General features: G+C 41.2%; 1 protein-coding gene across 1 annotated transcript in view; it reads right to left on the reverse strand.

The window, feature by feature from the left end:
- CNTN4 (contactin 4) overlaps positions 1-18,944 on the reverse strand; it is a 1,031,287-nt gene extending 1,012,343 nt beyond the window's left edge. Inside the window, exon 1 of the mRNA XM_055557494.1 lies at positions 18,810-18,944. The gene's annotated coding sequence lies outside the window, so the exon portion shown is untranslated. The remainder of the gene's footprint in view (positions 1-18,809) is intronic.
- Positions 18,945-19,335: the final 391 nt, after the last annotated feature.

Genomic DNA, 19,335 nt, shown 5'->3' on the forward strand with positions numbered 1-19,335 from the left:
CAGATGTGAAACAAACAAACAAAAACCTGGGTGACAGGAACACACACTAGGACTAAATTTCCCAACATGTCTTCCAAAGAATATATTAATATCATGATATCTATGGTCTTCAACACTGCTGCTTTTAATAAAATCATCTGGGAAGTGTTATAAAAATTCTGTTTCCCAGAATTCACCTTCACCCCAGATCAACTAAATCAAATTATTCTAACATGCATCAGGGCTGAGCGCCACCCCTTTGGATGTTTCATAGACAATCTCTGCTCTGAGGAGGGAGGTTGTTTTTTTAGTTCCTATAGACCAAATTGTATATCCCCCCAAAATCCTTACACTGAAACCTAATTCCCAATGTGATGGTATTTGGAAATCGGACCTCTGGGATGTAAGTCGGTTATGAAGGCAGAACCATTACAAATGGGATTAGTGTCTTTATAAAAAGACCCCAGAGAGCTCTCTTGCTCCTTCTTTCATGTAAGGTTACAGAGAGAAGATGGCTATTTACAAACTAGAAAGCGGCCTCAGCAGACACTGAGTATGCTGGCACTTTGATCTTGGACTTTTCAGCCTTCATAACTATAAGAAATACACTTCTGTTGTCTTGTAAGTCACCCAGTCTGTGGTACTCTGTTATAGCAACCTGAAAGACCTTAGTCAAGTAAGTTTCAGAGACATGTATTTCACAAGGCACATAAAGAGTCTCAGAAATTCTAATGTAAGAAAATCTATTTAAAATAGAGAATTTTCTAAGCTCATTCCTGCTGAGAAGTTTTTTAAACGGAATCCTATTTATATCTTGAAGAATTAGTGCTCTGCAGAACAAGCTCTAGTTCTCAAACCTGGCTGAACATCAGAATCACATGGGGAGCATATTCAAAACATAATTTCCTAAACCTCATCCCCAGGGACTCTGATTCAGTGCCTCTAGAGTGGGCCTGTGAATCTTTAGCTTCTTCTAAAATGCCAGCTTTTTCTGAGGATCATATTTTGTAGCAATTACCCCAGAGAGCTTATACTCACTCCTATATGCATGGTCCCTGCTTCTGCTCCCAAGTTGAGGGCACGGAATGAGTCTTTATAACTGGCACTTGGTCTCCTGCAATGCCTTGCTTCTAACAGAAGATCAACAAGAGTTTAGTGGTGCATGATTATATATGAAAAAGTATTAGAAGATCATCAGGCCTGGGGTGCAACTCAATTATGAACACCAGGCCCAAGTTAAGTCTGAGACTTTTATGCCCAGACTACTATAAGGCACTCTGTACAAAGATTAAACCTCTGTGCATAAATACCAACAGACCTGGCTCCCAGAGTTATGACAAGTTTGCAAGGTGGGCCGCCAAATCTAAGCTTTAGCTCCTTACTGTGATCACAGAGCCTCCAAAAATACATTTGCAGAAAAGGCATTAAGTGCTGGCTAGACCAAGAAGGGAACTTTCAACTGCTGATCTTATAAAACCGCAGAAAGTACTGGATGATGTGAATTATTCAGAGAAGATCAAGCTTGTAAGGAAGCACCATGGCATGTGCACTCGTATGAGACCTTAGAGCTCCTTTGTGAACCGTCACTCACCAAATCCTGAAAACCAGAGGAATGTAGAGGGATTTATACACCAAATTCCCAGCCAACTTTCCCACCCTGCTGAACACTGGGATGAGAGTAATTACTGTAAAATGAGGGAAATGCCATAGGCTCTCCAGGGGGGATGATTTTCAAATTAATGGAGGGGCCTCAAACTAATGAGTGGTGCATTCTGAAAAAGTAACCTTTGTGTCTGTGCTTCAGACTCAACAGAAAGATGAGGGCATAACAGAATAAGGCACGTGGTACGAAGCACCTCCAAACATCTGATACTAGGAAAAGCTCTACAGCCCTTGGGGTACAAGCAAAAATAAACACCAATGAGAACCTAGGGGGAATGGTACTGTATAAAAAGGATATAAGGAGATTATAACATAGAAGATAAAACTCGGGAATCAAACAGCACCAGATGCCCCCCTTTCTCTCCCCCAGGAGCAGGTACCACTGGGCAGGCCAGGACAGGGCTGGCCAGGACATTGACACAATACAGAGAGTAACCCCTCCCTCCAACTCTCTTTTCATCCTTTTGTTACTGATCTTAGGATTCTACACATGAGTAGAGAAAGTCTAATAATTCAGGCATTCAGAGATGAAAGTCATACGCCGGCACCTTTCTTATACTGCATCAGCAGAAGGATCAGCTGAAGAAAGATTCCTGGGCCACTTCTTAGTGAGGGAGTGGGCTCTGGACTTATCAACCCACAAGACTATATACACTAAAAGTGATTTTTACTGTTGGGAAAGTGAGCTTATTCCTGTGAATTAAAATTTTTAAATAACAGCATCAATGACTACTATTTGAAATGTTACCAAATACCATTAGTTTCCCTTTATGCTCAGTGGCTTAATCATATCTGATTCTTTGTGGCCTCATGGAAGATAGACCGCCAGGCTCCTCTATCCATGGGATTTCCCAGGCAAAAATACTGGAGTAGGTTGCCATTTCCTCCTCCAGGGGATCTTCCTGACGTCTCCTGCATCTCCTGCATTGCCAGGCATATTCTTTACCACTAACTAACATCTAAGGACAGCAAATGTTATTAGCAAAGGAATGTGCCACAGACACAGGTGAGCAATATGGAGTAAAGCCATAAAACATGGGGGAAAGCGGATAATCACTGGATACCCTGCAATATAACCTTCCAGTATCTCAAATAAAACATTTTTAAATAGAAAAAAAGGAGTGGTACTCAATTTAAATTGTCCATTTGTAAATCTACTGCCATGAAACAATTCCTCCCATACTACGATATAAAGGCACTTAATTACCTTGTGCAATGTTTTTTTTTTTTTTTTATCATTATATGCTTTAGAACATTTGTTGTTTGCTCATTTTCTTAGTTTTCTAATTTAGATCCTGAATTACTTATTAACCCCTGTGCATACTGGATTTAAATAATGAAATACATTAAGAAAGTAAAAATATTTTATATGAAAATGTAACATACTTTTCTACCAAGTTTGCTGTTTTCTTACATCATTAACACGATCAGAATAGGACATAAGAACTACTCATAGATCAGGCACATATCTAAAAGCTTAGACAGGTTACAAATACCACTCCACACACCAGCCCCAACATATCACTTAGATTTTCACATTAAATTAGGATGAATTTTTCAAAATTAACTGTCTGATGTCACTCTAGTCCTTTAAAATTGTGTAATGGCTTTCTATGTCCTCAAGGACACAAGTCAATTTCCTCTTATTCCCTAAAGATACTACTTTTACAATTCTATAATGCACTAATCACCCTAAGCACACAATTGCACTGTCTTTGTTTGTTCTCTGCCCAACTCATTGGGCATCATTCACATTCAGGTCTCTGCAGTTCAGACTCTGCCATCACTCTCCTATATCTGTGAGGTCCACTCATTCTTAGCTCTTTGCCAGTCCCTAAACACAGCACTTCTCTCGTGATCTCATCCCACTGTCACACTATATTCTTTTCCTTAAGTGTTCTTTCCAAACTCAACCTACAAATTCTATCCATCCTTTCACTTTATCTCAATATTAATATCAATCCTTCCCCATAATTTCTTTGCAATTACCACCATAATATCCCACATCACACCATACTGTAATTTTGGTTTTCTTTTCACACCAAGCAAATAACTCCTTGAAAGTGCATTATACATGTCTCTTCAAATATATATATATATATATACACACATATATATATACACACACACACATATATACACACACACACACATATATACACACACACATATGTGCTGTGCTAAGTTGCTTCAGTCGTGTCCGATTCTTTGTGACCCCATGGACTGTAGCCTGCCAGGCTCCTCTGCCCATGGGATTCTCCAGGCAAGAATACTAGAGTGGGTTGCCATTCCCTTCTCCAATATACATACATATGTGTGTGTGTATATATATAGATATATATAGAAATATATATAAGCCTGAAGTCAAGCAAATTTCCATACAGAGGCAATATTTAGATTCTATAGGCTATAAATTAATGGATGGAAGTCTATCAATGAATTAACATTCTGATGTGAGTTAGCTTAGTGGATAGTAGGGGGGGATGTAAAACACAAACAGAAACAATACTTAAGTTCTCACTGTATATGTTAGAAATAAACCAAATAAAAAAGTAATTATAGCATTTAAGTAATGAGGTTAAATGACAAAGAAGTGTTATTTGAATTCTGCAAACCTACATGGTAAATCCCAAACAAGGAGGAAGTAGAGAAACATTCAAAATAAACTTACTAAAACTGTTTCATTCTTTAAAGGCTATACAAACACATGGAAAAGAAAATAACATTAGCTTGTTCCTCTTCAATTATGTAAAAATCCTTCATAGCAAGCATGTTAATAATGTATTAGTCATTACAGTTATACTCGCTAAGTTTTGACACTCAAAGCACCTATAAGGAGACTATGTGTAGAATATGTAAACTGATATTCCTCCAAGTAAACAGAAATTCATTCCCAAATACTATTAGTATCAAAGATTTTTGAAAATTGTGTAAAGCTTTTTAAAATTTTCAATCACATTTGACCAAGAGCAACTCGAAACATTTTTATATTTCTACTCTGTCACATGTCAGCATTTCTTTTTGTAGCATAGCAAGATGGGCTAGAGCTGAAGTAGCAAGAATACAGATGAGCGCCTATTCAGTAATTCATTTTTTATAATAAATAAGACTCCTGACCATAGCCAAAACTATTTCTCCAAAATGAAATCTCAAATATTGCTAATCGCATCTCAGCTCTGATCCAGTGGCTCTCTGTAACAGTCATAAAACAACACACTATACAAAGGTTGCCTCCTCCTGTTTCTGTGCAGTCAAGGAAGATCACATTGTCTATTCAAGAGATGTGGGTTCAATCCCAGGGTCAGGGAGACCCCCAGCAGTAGAAAATGGCAATTTACTCTTGCATTCTTGCCTGGAAAATTTCATGGACAAAGGAGCCTGGCAGACTAGAGTCTATGAGAATGCAAAGAGTTGGACACAACTGAGCACGTGCGCGCGCATGTGCGCGCGCGCGCACACACACACACACGTACACACACAGCCATGGATAGTCACAGGGGCAATCATGCATCACCTTCTTAATTATTTAAAGGAATAACATTTCAAGTTTATAAGCTACAACTTTCATTATTTCATCAACAACATAGGTATCATATTGAATAAATGTATGAGAAAAATAAGATTATAATGATAAACTCCACATTTTTTAGGGATGATATAGTTATATGCAAAGCATCAGATTATATGTACACATCATTAGCTCATTTTGGTCTTCATAATTCTATAAGAATACCCTCATTATATGGTAAGAAAAATGAAGCCAAGATATGTTAAATAATTTGGTCTAATCTTACAAGAGTCGTGTAGCCAGAATTTGATGATATCATTTTTCAATCACCAAGTCTGCCTCCTACTTTTCTTTTTCATCACATAAAACATTCTCCATCTGCGGAAACTGAATCACAACCTAAAACATGGAATTCATTATCATAGAGAGTATATTATATTATGCTCCTTTTCTTAAGCATTAACCTTAATATATTGATTTAAGGAGCTACATTATAAGAAAATTACTAAAATTTGTACAAGCTCATTAATTCAGAACAAAAGAAGACTGCTGCTTTGAATAACAGTAACATTTAAAACAAAAGTACTAATTTCAGTTACAGCACATAATATAAACTACAAGGTACTGGTAAATTGCTACTAATAAAAGAATTGAGTACAGTTAATGGAACTATGAATTCACAATAAACCCATGTTATACAGCCCATATACATATCTTCCCACCACATTCACAGTTATCTAGGATTGTTGCAATGTCTGTCATTCTGATCAACAGGTTCAAGAAAGAAAATAAAGGGAACATACTAGGAATTTTTAGTTAGATTGTGCTGCTGCTGCTAAGTCGCTTCAGTCATGTCTGACTCTGTGCGACCCCATAGAGGGCAGCCCACTAGACTCCCCCGCCCCTGGGATTCTCCAGGCAAGAACACTGGAGTGGGTTGCCATTTCCTTCTCCAATGCATGAAAGTGAAAAGTGAAAGTGAAGTCACTCAGTCGTGTCCGACTCCTAGCGACCCCATGGACTGCAGCCCACCAGGCTCCTCCATCCATGAGATTTTCCAGGCAAGAGTACTGGAGTGAGTTAGATTATAGTAACTGGTGAAAGAGACCTTGAAATATGCTAAAGAAAATAAAAGGAACTTCTTTACAGAGTGAAGATCATGTTCTCAGAGTACAGACTTTTGAATGAATTTTATAGTACTACAGGTAAGCAAGCCAACCTTCCACAACTGTAACACAGAAATCTTCACAAACAGGCTGCTGCTGCAAAGTGACAATATTGTCAAGGCAGGTTATTTTCTATTTCTACTGTACCTCTCACTACCTCGGTCAGGAAGTAGGGGAAGCTGAGAAGAGTGAAAATGAATAGGAGACATCCATGCTCCTGCTGCTGCTGCTGCTGCTAAGTCGCTTCAGTCGTGTCCGACTTTGTGCGACCCCATAGACGGCAACCCATCAGGCTCCCCCGTCCCTGGGATTCTCCAAGCAAGAACACTGGAGTGGGTTGCCATTTCCTTTTCCAATGTATGAAAGTGAAAAGCGAAAGTGAAAGTGAAGTCGCTCAGTAGTGTCCGACTCTTCACGACCCCATGGACTGCAGCCCACCAGGCTCCTCCATCCATGGGATTTTCCAGACAGGAGTACTGGAGTGGGGTGCCATTGCCTTCTCCGAGCTCCTGGTCTCTCACAAAACGAGGGGTATGGAAGGCCCCTCACAGCCTCATTCAGAACTATTTAAATTACTAAATATAGTCTGAATGGCTTGTAAATTTGTTTTTGTTTTTTCCAGGAGACAAGTGAGAAGAAACAGCACATAGAAATGGGTAGTTCACCAAAGCAAGGAAACATATAATATATGAGCATCTGAAAAGCAGCAGAAAGCAGACAGAGGCCACTCGGCATAGGGTCTGATGTTTCACCAGTCCCTGATGGGATCCTGTTGCGCAATCCAGTCTAACATTCGTTGTTTCAACAAACAGAAAGCAGCTGTGTGTACTACGTTCTGTATAAACTGCCAAGATTATAGTATAGAACAGGGCAAGTTTGCTTAGTGCTTAGAAAGTATTGTGCACACCTGCTAAAGTATTAAACTCACATCATTTAATGTTCACAGCATCTCTACAAGGTAGGCACGATCTACTTCATTTTGCAGATTTTAAAAACTATTTTATAAGGGTTAAGAACATGCTCAAGATCACACAGCTGGTGACAGAAGAAATCCAGGTGGGTCTGATTCAAAAGTGAATCACTGTCCTAAACTACTAGACTATGTTCAGCACAGTGATCCGTGTCATCAAGAAGTAAATCATACTTAGCCACCTATTTAGTTGACCAGTAATATAGTTGACCTGGATTTCCACCTTTTAAAAACCACTATTGGTAGATTCGGAGAAGGCGATGGCACCCCACTCCAGTACTCTTGCCTGGAAAATCCCATGGACGGAGGAGCCTGGTGGGCTGCCGTCCATGGGTCACTACGACTCGGGCATGACTGAGCGACTTCACTTTCACTTTTCACTTTCATGCATTGGAGAAGGAAATGGCAACCCACTCCAGTGTTCTTACCTGGAGAATCTCAGGGACGGGGGAGCCTGGTGGCCTGCCGTCTATGGGGTCACACAGAGTCGGACACGACTGAAGCGACTTAGCAGCAGCATTGGTAGATTAAAGCAAACTGTTATTTGTGAAAAGTGAAAGTGTTAGTGGCTCGGTCGTGTCAGACTCTTTGAGACCCCATGGACTGCAGCCTGCCAGGCTCCTCTGTCCATGGGATTCTCCAGGCAAGAATATTGGAGTGGGGAGCCATTCCCTTCTCCAGGGGATCTTCCTGACCCAGGGATCAAGCCCAGGTTTCTTGCATTGCATGCAGATCCTTTACCATTTGAGTCACCAGGGAACCTCATTTATTAAATTCCAAGAATTCCACTTAACCACGTTTTTGCTGTAATTTTTACAAGGAATTAGAAACATGACTTAAGAAAATATTCTCTCTTTAAGAATGTCACTCACCTAATTAAATATAGTAAAAGTACTGTCTACACTCCCAATTAATTTGCTAATCTGCAAGAAATCTAGAATCAATAGCTAGCTAAAAGCTACTCAAATGAGTCACTAAAGACAAAAATATTCATATTTGTATTTGGTAGTTGAAGAGCAATCATAATACAGATGACAATATACATTTGTGCAACTCAAAATGATGGCAATGTGTCTAGAATCAAGCCCTATAAAACTTACTCGGGGATTTGAATCATGCCATTTATTTTTTTTATTGTTTGACTTTCTTCTTCAAATTGCACCCATGTCAGCATAAGCACACTGGCTGACACCGGTCCTCACTGGACATTTCCATGACAAACCTAAAAGTCACAGGCAACATAAATTGTCAAGGTTTTATGAGTACAGCTCTGCTAAGTGCAAAGTATTTTCTAGACAAAAGTTTAGCCCAAAGGTAGAAGGGTCATTTTAGTGTAGTAAAAACAGAGGAGTCCTGGATGCATTTTTTTAGAACCTCAAATTAATTATGGAATCAGGAGTGCTGCCCTCCTAACCCTTACTTTCTCATGAACCAAAGTGTTTTTCCCAGAAATGCTCAACCTTTATTTAATTAATGGAAAAAAAAAATAAGGGTTTTAAGTATTATGAGCTGAAACTGACCCTGCCTAAACATGGAAAATATTTTCACTTTCCAAACCATGAAAACTATTGATCCTGGCTTTAAATATGAAAGAAAAATAAACCTCTGACAAGAAAAAGAAAACAAATGAACCTTGCAGCCAACTCTTGCTTTTTCAAGTTTCAAACACCAGAAGTTCTTTCTCAAATATTTCCTAATCACTCTCACTGACTTATTTCTCCCTTTATCCCAAACACCTGTAAGATCATTAATGCTCTGTTAATGAACACATATTATCTGAGTTTAATTGTACTTTTGTTGCCTATCATGTTTTATGCAAGAGATACTTCAATACAAGTAAGATTAGCCAATTTAAAAACTAAACAAAACTCTGGGTGTGTGTGTATGTATGTGTGTGTTCCCTTGTACTGTCATGCCCAACACTTTGTAACCCCACAGACTATAGCCCACCAGGCTCCTCTGTCCATGGAATTTTCCAGATAAGAATATTGGAATGGGTTGCCATTTCCTACTTCCCGACTCAGGGATCGAGCCTACGTCTCCTGTGTCTCCTGCATCGGTAGGCGGATTCTTTACCACTGAGCCACCTGAGAAGCTCTGACAACTGTTTACCAGAAGCTTACTAGGCTTTTCAAAGCGCTAGTTACAAGTGTTAAGTACTTTGCAAGCTGTACTCCACATAATGTTCATCAACTCCTGCACCTTTAGGAACAACCCAAATTTCTAGATATGTCCATCAATAAACTGAGTGATTTAATTTACCATGTCACTTAATTATCTGACAAACTCTACAAAACAAATATTATCCCATCATATAGCTGATGAAGCAGAAACCTAGAAAGTAGGTAATTTGCTATCACACCAAATAATACAGCTAGTACAAAAATGGATTTAGAACTGCTAAGAAATTAGTCTTCAAACTCCAAAGTCTTATCCTCTCAAGAAACTCACATGGCTTACTTCACTCTGTATAATAGGCTCCAGTTTCATCCACCTCTTTAGAACTGATTCAAATGTATTCTTTTTAATGGCTGAGTATACAATATTGTAAAGTTAAAAAATAGAATAAAATAGAATAAAGAAACTCACATGGTACTGAGTGACACGTGAAGGAACTTGTCCCAATTGACCAAGACTTTCCTGATTTAAACGATAATGTACAGCATCTTGGGAACCCCTCAGTCTTATGATAACTGGTTGGTTACTTTCATGACAGGTATTATAGAAGTGGAATGGGGAAAATAAATACAACAGGAGTTCGTATGTACAGGGAAGGGAGTCATCGTTTACTCCTCAGCAGTATGGAAACAAGCTTAAGAGAGGGACATTTGAGTTAAGTATTATGCAAAGTACAATAAACATGGTAAGAAAAGACAGCAGAGGTAGACTGAGAGGCAGTGTAAACAAAGGTGAGGATAAAAAAACACATGACAAGGTCCAGGCTGGATGACTAGACTGGGACGGCTGAGGCTGTGCGCTTTAAAGGGGGAAACAATGGAGAAATATGATCGGCAAAAAAGAACATCACGTAGGAAGGACCACAGTAAGTCTCAGAAGAGAGAATCAAGCCTGAGGACATGATTTTTCTTCCAACTCCCTTCACAGCTCTACAAAGAGACAGACTTTGAAGAAATGAGAGCTTGGCTTAATGATTTAGTGACGAATATCTGTGCCTGGTAGGATACTGCCAAGTGATTCTTGACTGGAAGTCTGATTTATTATGAGGGAGTGCAATTGTTGTTAGGCTCATAACTAAAGTGACACATATGATGAGCTCAGAAACACACACACACACACACTTTCCTAACATTCCATTCCTGGATTTTTGTCCCTTGCCTCCTTGATCCAATAAATTAGTATTGACTGCAAGTGATAGAAATTGATCCGGAACTAGCTAAAGTCAAACTGTAATTTATGAATTCCAAGAGCTAAAAAATCAGAAGGCAAACTCACATGAGACATAGCTGGATGAATCGTCTCAGGCAGTATAAGAGGACTGAGTTTCTCTCCGTCTTGCCTCTGGTTTTCATTCTCAAGTGACATGTGATGACTGCCACTTGCCCGAGGCTTTCTTCCCTGGTAGCAAGACAGCTGGAGCAGTGGCAGACAGACCTGCCCCTGGTTCTGGTCTCCTTGTTCACAGGGACTGGTTCAGGGCATGCATGGAGCCCAGCTGGAGTCACTAAGAAGCTAGAAAACATCTCCATCCTCCTCACTGGTTCTCACCAGGCCCAATGCCTATTCTGGAAGCAATTACTGTGGACACAGAGAGCCAGGGCTCTTCCTTAAGTAAAAGAGCATGTTCCAGTCCTTAAGAAGAAAATGGAGTTCACCCAGACCTTTTGCACTAAGAATGGGCTAGTACCAGACAATAAAATATTATCCAGTACTAACAAGACATGAGCTTGCTGGCCATGAAAAGACATGGAGGAACACAAATTAAATGCATATTATTAAGTGAGAGAGATCTACCAGAAAAGGCTACAAATGTATGATTCCAACTATGTGACATTTCGGAGAAGGTAAAACTATGGAGACAATTAAAAAGATCAGTGTTTTCTAGGGGTGGAAGATCCAAGGGAAAAAATAAACAGCCAGAGAACAGAGAATTCTTAGGGCAGTGAAAATACTGTGTATGATATTATAATGATGGATATATGTCATTATACTTCTACCCAAACCCACAGAATGTACCAAGAGGGGACCCTAAGGTAAACTAAGAACTTTGGGTGATAATGATGTGTTAATGTAGGTTTATCCTTGGTTTCAAAAAAGCACCATTCTGGTGAATGGCATTGATAATGGAAGAGGCTATGCATGTGCTCCAGTAGGGGGTATATGGGAATCACTGTATGTCTCTTTCAACTTTGTTTTAAACCTAAAAATGTTTTAAAAAATAAAGTCTTTGAATCAGTTCTAATGAGGTGGATGAAACTGGAGCCTATTATACAGAGTGAAGTAAGCCAGAAAGAAAAACACCAATACAGTATACTAATGCATATATATGAAATTTAGAAAGATGGTAACGATAACCCTGTATGCGAGACAGCAAAAGAGACACAGATGTATAGAACAGTCTTTTGGACTCTGTGGGAGAGGGCGAGGGTGGGATGATTTGGGAGAATGGCATTGAAACATGTATATTATTATATGTGAAACAGATCACCAGTCCAGGTTTGATGCATGATACAGGGTGCTCAGGCTGGTGCACTGGGATGACCCAGAGGGATGGGATGGGGAGGGAGGTGGGAGGGGGGTTCAGGATGGGGAACACATGTACACCTGTGGTGGATTCATGATGATGTATGGCAAAACTAATACAAAAAGAGAAAAATAAAACATAAAGTCTTTACAGCAGCTTCCCACTGATCTATTTTACACATGGCAGTGTATTTATGTCAGTCCTAATCTCCCAATTCATCCCACCCACTCCTTCTCCCACTGTGTCCACACATATCCATTCTCTATGTTGCTGTCTCTATTTCTGCCCCAGATATTGGTTCTTCGGTACCATTTTTCTACATTTCACATATATACTTTAATATGCGATATTTGCTTTTCTCGTTCTTACTTCACTCTGTAAGACAGACTCTACAAAACACAGGAAGCTCAGTTCAGTGCTCTGTGATGACCTAGGTGGGTGGCATGGGCAGACGGTGGGAGGCAGGTCAAGGAGGGAGAGTATATATGTAAATATATAGCTGATTTGTAAAGCAATTATATTTCAGTAAAAAAAAAGACACAAAATAAATAAATAAAGTCTTAAAACTAACAAAGACAAAGAAAAGGACAGTAACAGAGGCCAAGGTTAACACACACACACTCCTTTTTGCACATCTACAGAGGGGGATATGAGAACTGGCTGGTCCTCCATATCCACATTCATTCACTGGAAAGCTGTGACAGAGACTGCCTAGTTATTTGGCAAACATGTTTCTAAACATGTTTTCAGACATGTTTTCTTTCCTCCTGGGCACTCAGTGTGACTCTACTCCTCAGCTTCCCTTGTAACAAGGAATGGCCAAGTGACGGAGCTCTGCCCAGTGGAATGTGGGCAGGGGCCATGATAACCACTCCCAGGTTGGGCCTAAAATAAGCTTGTCTCAAACCTTCCAGGACATTTTTCTCCTCACATGCCATATACCTTTTCTGAACCAAGAGGACTCAGGAAAGGACAAAGCCACACAAGGGCAAGGAACCCGATTCTCTGAATGACTCCAAGGAAAGCCACTCCTATGCTGTGAGTCCTGAACATGACAAAGAAGTATAAAGACTTTTCAAGTCACTGAAAATTTAGTTTATCTGACACAGAAGCTAGAATTAGCTTTTCACAAGTCCCTTTGGGACTCAGCTCTTTGGGAGTCTGAAAACATGATAGTAAGCTAGGCTTCCCTGCTGGCTTAGTGGTAAAGAATCCAAAAAATATGCTTACCAATGCACGAGATGCTGGTTCGATCACTGTGTCAGGAAGTTCCCCAGGAGGAGGAAATGGCAACCCACTCCAGTATTCTTGCCTGGGAAATCCCATGGACAGAAGAGCCTGCTGGGCTACAATCCATGTGGGCACAAAAGCAAGTTTAAACCTCTCCATCTCACTAACCCCATTAAATCACAAGAGGGGCCTTGAAACACACACATACACACACATACACACACACACACACAGATGGCATGGATGTGAGGAGAATTGGAAGGGAGAAAAATTTAGGGGAAAAAAGCAAAATAAATCAAATTTCTTAGGACAAGAGGTTCAGGGACCATTAGAAGGAAATGAACACAGGCTTTTGAGAAACAGTTGATTAATAAGTTTACAGTATATCTACCTCCTTGTATGGTGAGAAGATGGGTGGCTTCTCATTAATTAATTGTGAAGATGATACAAATACACACTGAACAAGAAGAAAAAATGAGTCTATAATGTGGACAAATGAATTCTCCTGGCAAAATATTTCACTCTCATTATGACCACCTCACATTTCCACTGGAAGCCGTAAGTGTACTAGATAGTTCTGTAAAAGACAAAAGACAATTGCATAGGAAAGAAGAGATGAAGCAGAGTCTCTAAAATAAGTGGGACAACAGAACGAAAATGACAAGAGGACGCATTTTGTTTAGAGGATTCTAGGATAAGAGACAGAGGTTCTTTCAGTCATGCAGGAAATACTGAAACACTTTTGGAAAGCTGAATCAACAGGAGGAGACTTTCGGGGAGTTGGGGATGTTAATGAACAGTAATGCCTTTGCTCAAAGGTAAGGGTAGGAGAGGATGTTTCAGTTGTGAACTTATCAATAGGGATATTTGCTTAGGCTAAGAAATGAACAGGAATTTATCTTCACACACTGCAGCATAAAAGTGATAGGCCAGGATTTCCAAAATGAAAGCTTAAAAGAAAGGTTAAACAGATCCTAGAATTTTTTATCAGAAGTGAAAAAGCACTGTAATGGGGGATGGGGGGGGGTCCTCCTTTAACTATCTGCTCCTGATGCTGGTAGGTATTCAAAATAAACCAATGTCATATATAATTCTGCTTCAGTATATCTTCAATTAGATGCAGTCTTTTAACTTCATTAGGATTTTTTAAATTTTCCTGCACCTTTTTTATACAGACAAAAAGGAAAGTTGGTCCAATGGCTACAATAAGAAAAGCACTGCAGCAAGAACAACAACAACAACAAAAATAGTGAAGCTTCCAGGAGAAGCAATTATAGAGTCAGACAATGTGGTTCAAATCCCAGCTCTGTCACTTGCTGGCTATGCCAGGCAAATGATTTAATTTATCTAAGCCTAGTTTTCCTCAACTATACAATAGACAAAACAATAATCCCTATGGGGAGCACCTTAGCAAAGGACCTCAAAAATAATACACACTATCTGTGTAAGCTGTCTCTATCATTTTCTTATATCTATTCCAGTTTTTCTGCCAGAAAACCAGAAGTTGGGCGGGGGAAGGGAGAAGGGGAAGAGAGAAGTAACATTCATTGAACATGGGGAAATATCACAGGCAATCACAGGAGGCCAGACAATGATGGCTGTTCCCCCAAACCTTTTATGTCTTCCTGAAAACATAGCTAAACTACATTTCCCAGACTCCCTTAGAGTAAGATACATACATATATAACTGAGTTCTGGCCAACGGAATGAAAGCAAAAGCTATATGTATGACTTCCACGTCTGGGCAGTTAACATCCTGCAAGTCTTTCTCCTTCCTACAGATGAACACAGATGAGCATGCTGAAGATGGCAGGGACACAGAACATATTAAGGCTGGATCTTCCTATCACATCTTGGAGGAATGCTGCCAGGATCACCCATTTTGAAACTTTATATGAATGAGAAATACATTTGTTTCATCTAAAGCTGTACACTTTGTTTCATTGTTATCATTCATAATCTACCCAATTTAATAAAGCCAAGCTCTTTATCTATATTCCTGTGTATAATACCTACCATGGTGCATTGAAATAAATGTCATCCCAATTTTATAGCTAAGGAAACAGAGGTTCACAGAAGTTATTCAATTGTCTTGTCCAATATCATGACTGCAATAAGTGGAAAGGCTACATTTAGGTCCAGGTTAATCTGCTCCACAGTAAATGGGCTTTCCACCCTCTACACAATAAATGCCACAACACAAAAAGGATTCTTCCTTCCTTCACTTATTCATTCCTTAGTTTCCTCACTTTCTAACCACTAGAACTTTAGTCTTTGAACTAAGACTTCATCTTTTTTTATCTGTATATCTAATTTGGGAGATCTAGGATGACCCCTAGGTCACATTTGTCTCTTATGCCTCATTTCATCCACATGTGAATCCATGGCAGGGAAACAAGGTTCCTAATTCACCTGTTACAGGAGCTCCACGTTCCTATCAGTTCTGCAACTGGCCGCAGTATCACTGATGATGAATGACAGAGGTACAGACAAGGAGAAAAGGTGAAACAATCCCAGACCAGCAGTGATCTCCAAAGCATACACCCTAGGGGCTGTGCAAAGCAATCCACTGGGATACAGAAAAAGAATATCTGAACAACTGTTTCCTAATTTTTTACTTTCTTCATCCTTTGGTTTCTTTCTGGGTATGTTTTATAAGCAGTAGGTCAACATAACAGTATTATGTGTGAAATGTATAAATAACTAGTGATCTATGGTCAAACATCCTCTGACAGTACATAATCAAAAAATATGAAGACCAATAGGTCTAAGTTAATAAAGCTGGTTTCCTTCACCAGACTTAATACACTGGGCTATGGAAAATGACAACAATAAGACTCTCCATATCTGTGTATACAGACATCTTTCACTTACCCTATGAAACAGATTAATTAAAATCATATAAAAGCATGTTTTCATAGAAGATTAAATTATTTGGATTTAAAAAAAGACTGAAACAAATGTATATTATGTCTATGTCTTCAAAGAAAACAAAGAAGAGTCCAATGCATTAAAATCATGCCCATACAAACTTGAGGGGAAAAGTCAGAACTATAAAGGGGAGTCTTCTGCTTAGAAGTTTACTTATCCAGGTTACCTTCATTTTATAAGACCTAAATTGATGTAACAGATGTCCTGTGTACCTTTCAGATAAAAAAAAAAAGAGAGAGACTATAGTTAAAAGATAAAGTGCTTAGTGGGAAAAAAATAATCCTAAAACCTACTTCTGAATAAAAAAGAGAAGGAACTAAGCAAAATAAGTGGATGATTTTTTTTTTTAAGTCAACATTATTTGAAAAGCTTGTTCTCTGTTCACTCTTTTTTTAAAAAGATCTTTAATTTTTACCGGAAAAATATCAACTAGCATAATGTATTTTCTAAACCCACATTTATTTTGGCCACAGACATCCCAGTTATTTATTTTTTTATGTTAGTGAATGCACCGATGCCACTGCACATATTTTTACTGTACAATGCAGTCTACTTTGCTGATTGAGAAACTGTGTCATTCATCTAAGAAATATTTTGCTGTTCCTATCATATAACCTACCAATACGAAATGACTAGGGAAGGGGGCAACAAACTGATTGGAGGAGAAAAATTCCTCCAGGTTAAAGGAAGTGAAAAGTGTTTATAAAAAGGCTGCAAACAAGGAAACCTGCTTTCTTTGTAATTTCCAAGTGGCTCTGATCTGCACCCTTAAACAACAGGTCACTCCTCCTACCATCTCAGCCCCTAATTTTAAAAGGTCAGTTTTTCATGCTAACCAGCAAACTTGGAGGGTCCACTCTGATAAATAAGAGGCTTACCATCATGATCCCACCTCATCAAGCCAGAGCAGCTGAAGCCAGTTTAAACAAATAAACAAAATCAATAGCAATTTTTTAGGTGGCAAAAAAAAATAATATCCCCATGGAACTTTACTTTTGATCTTTAGCAGCAATCTTATACTTTCATCACCTCTTGTGTTGATTCACACAAGGCAGGAAGAATAAAGTTATGGGTGAAACGTGAGTTTTCTCATTAAGCCATCAAAACTATCTCAAGGTGTCTACCCCCATGACACAACATTCTTTTCCACTCACTTGGGCAGAGGCAGAGAAAAAAAAAAAAAAAAACTTCCTAATCAGCTGGACTAAAGGACTTAAACCATAAACTTGAAAGCACAAAATAAATGTACATTCCAAACAAAAATGGAATTATTACATGAAATATCCACTTCACAGTAAACTGCAGGAGCTTCCCATGCAATTAAAGGACGCTGTTATTCTGACGCCTCTATGTTGATTCCAGTAAGAAAACTAGAAAAAGTTCCGGGAGCCTAGCATTCCTCCCAGGAGCTCCTCTATGCAAACAACCCTTCAACACAACCCAAGATTCACCCACACGTCCAACGCAGACCACCCACCCAGGGTGAGCTGCCACACTGACTCGCCCTAAGACCACCCCTACAAGCCTCTTCGCTCCAAATCTGGAGACCCCAGCCAACCACCAACCTCCTAAGCTTCGCGTTGAGCGAAGCCTTCTCCTTGTAGGAGCTCCGCTGTGCTGCAAAATGTTTTCATGTATCAGACGCCCTGACTGGTTCTGAGAGATTCAAGAGCCCACGTCCTCCTAAACCTCACCTCCACATCTTTCATAAGCAATGAAATATATTCGCGAAGCACAAGGAAAAGAAATGCACGCAGGGCTCGAGCCCTCCGTTTCAAAAGGAGAGCCGAGCCGGCTGGTGTCTGCAGGGTGCCCGGCGCACATCTCGCTGATGTCTGGCTCCGGGGAAGAAAACAGGGGGTTGCCTTCGCCTTTCAAAAGGAACTGCGAATCCCCCTGAAGTTGCAGGTAAATGAACGCCTCACCCACAAGCTCCCGCAGAGTCTGGGTACATCAGCTAGGTTCCACAACAGCGGGGACCCGGTGGATGTGGTTCGTTCCAGTGCTCAACACTGAGTCTGGCGCACAGTGGCCCCCCCAACCCCCCCCCCCAAAAAAAAAACCCAATGTCCTTTCTAACAAGACTTCTTCAACCGCGGCTACGGGATCTTGCCTTTTCAGTCCCAAGTCCCTTCACATCTCAGCCCAAGTTCGCCTTCCTCCACTGCGGCTGCAGCTGGGCGCTCGGAGCCCCGGGGAGCATCTGAGGGAAACTCTCCCGCCGAGAACCGCGCGCCAGCAGCGAAGGCGCGCGGAAAGGGGACGACAGCCTGAAACCAGTTGCAGGAGCTGATTTTAAGGGTTCCTGAAGCATTACCGTCTCTAGGTTCCCTCTTTCCGGGCAGCCTTCCGGCGCAAAAAACTTATTTTCTGACTAAAAACAAGGGTTGCCGTGAGGTGACTGCGTGGTGGCGTCGGTGCCCGGGCTCCTCCCGGGTTCAGGGCGCACGGTGCCGGGTGCCCCGACCCCGCAGGGTGACCGGGCCCACGGCGGTTCGGCCCATAGCCCCTGTCCAGCCCTGCGGGAGGGGACGCCCCCGAAGAACCCCCTCTTCACTGGGCAGCCTCCGAGACCCGTGCTCTTTCTCCGAATTCGAGGTGCCCAGGGCAGCACGCACCCAGGCTGGAGAGGGACCCGGGCAGCTCGCGCGCTGCACTTACCTGAGCACCTGAGCGCGGCTCTCGCCTCAGCTTCGGGTGCGGCGCCGGCACAGACCGAGGGTCCCAGAGTAGTGGCGAAAGCTTCCTACTTGCGACCAATCCCGGTGTTGAACCCAGTGCTCTGCCTAGTGCCGCGCTCCCCTCCCTCCTCACGCTCGCGGCTGCTCAAAAAACCCGGCGCCGCGGAATTCAGGCTGCCGGCTCCCCAGCCCCAGAGGAGGGGGAGACGCGTGAGGAAGACGCGGGGGTGCGGGGGGGGCGGGGGGAGGCGCGCAGGGGACTGGGCATGCTCAGTGCGCGGCCGGAGGAGGCGCGCGTCCCGGCGCTGCACCTGCCGGCCCTGCCCGCGGGAGAAGGGCCTCGGTGCCCGGGAGCAGAGCTGTGACAGGGTGCCTAGCCTGAATCCTGGTCGCCCGATGAACCATCAAGCCGATGCCCGTGCCGGCGTGAAGAGGATATGCTGCTTAGCGAAGGGAAATAAACCGACTCGATGCCGCCTTCTTTTGCAACCCGAGTATGGGGGTTC

The sequence above is a fragment of the Bubalus kerabau genome, chromosome 20 (genome assembly GCF_029407905.1).
Source record: "Bubalus kerabau isolate K-KA32 ecotype Philippines breed swamp buffalo chromosome 20, PCC_UOA_SB_1v2, whole genome shotgun sequence".
In the NCBI taxonomy this organism is placed as follows: Eukaryota; Metazoa; Chordata; class Mammalia; order Artiodactyla; family Bovidae; genus Bubalus; species Bubalus kerabau.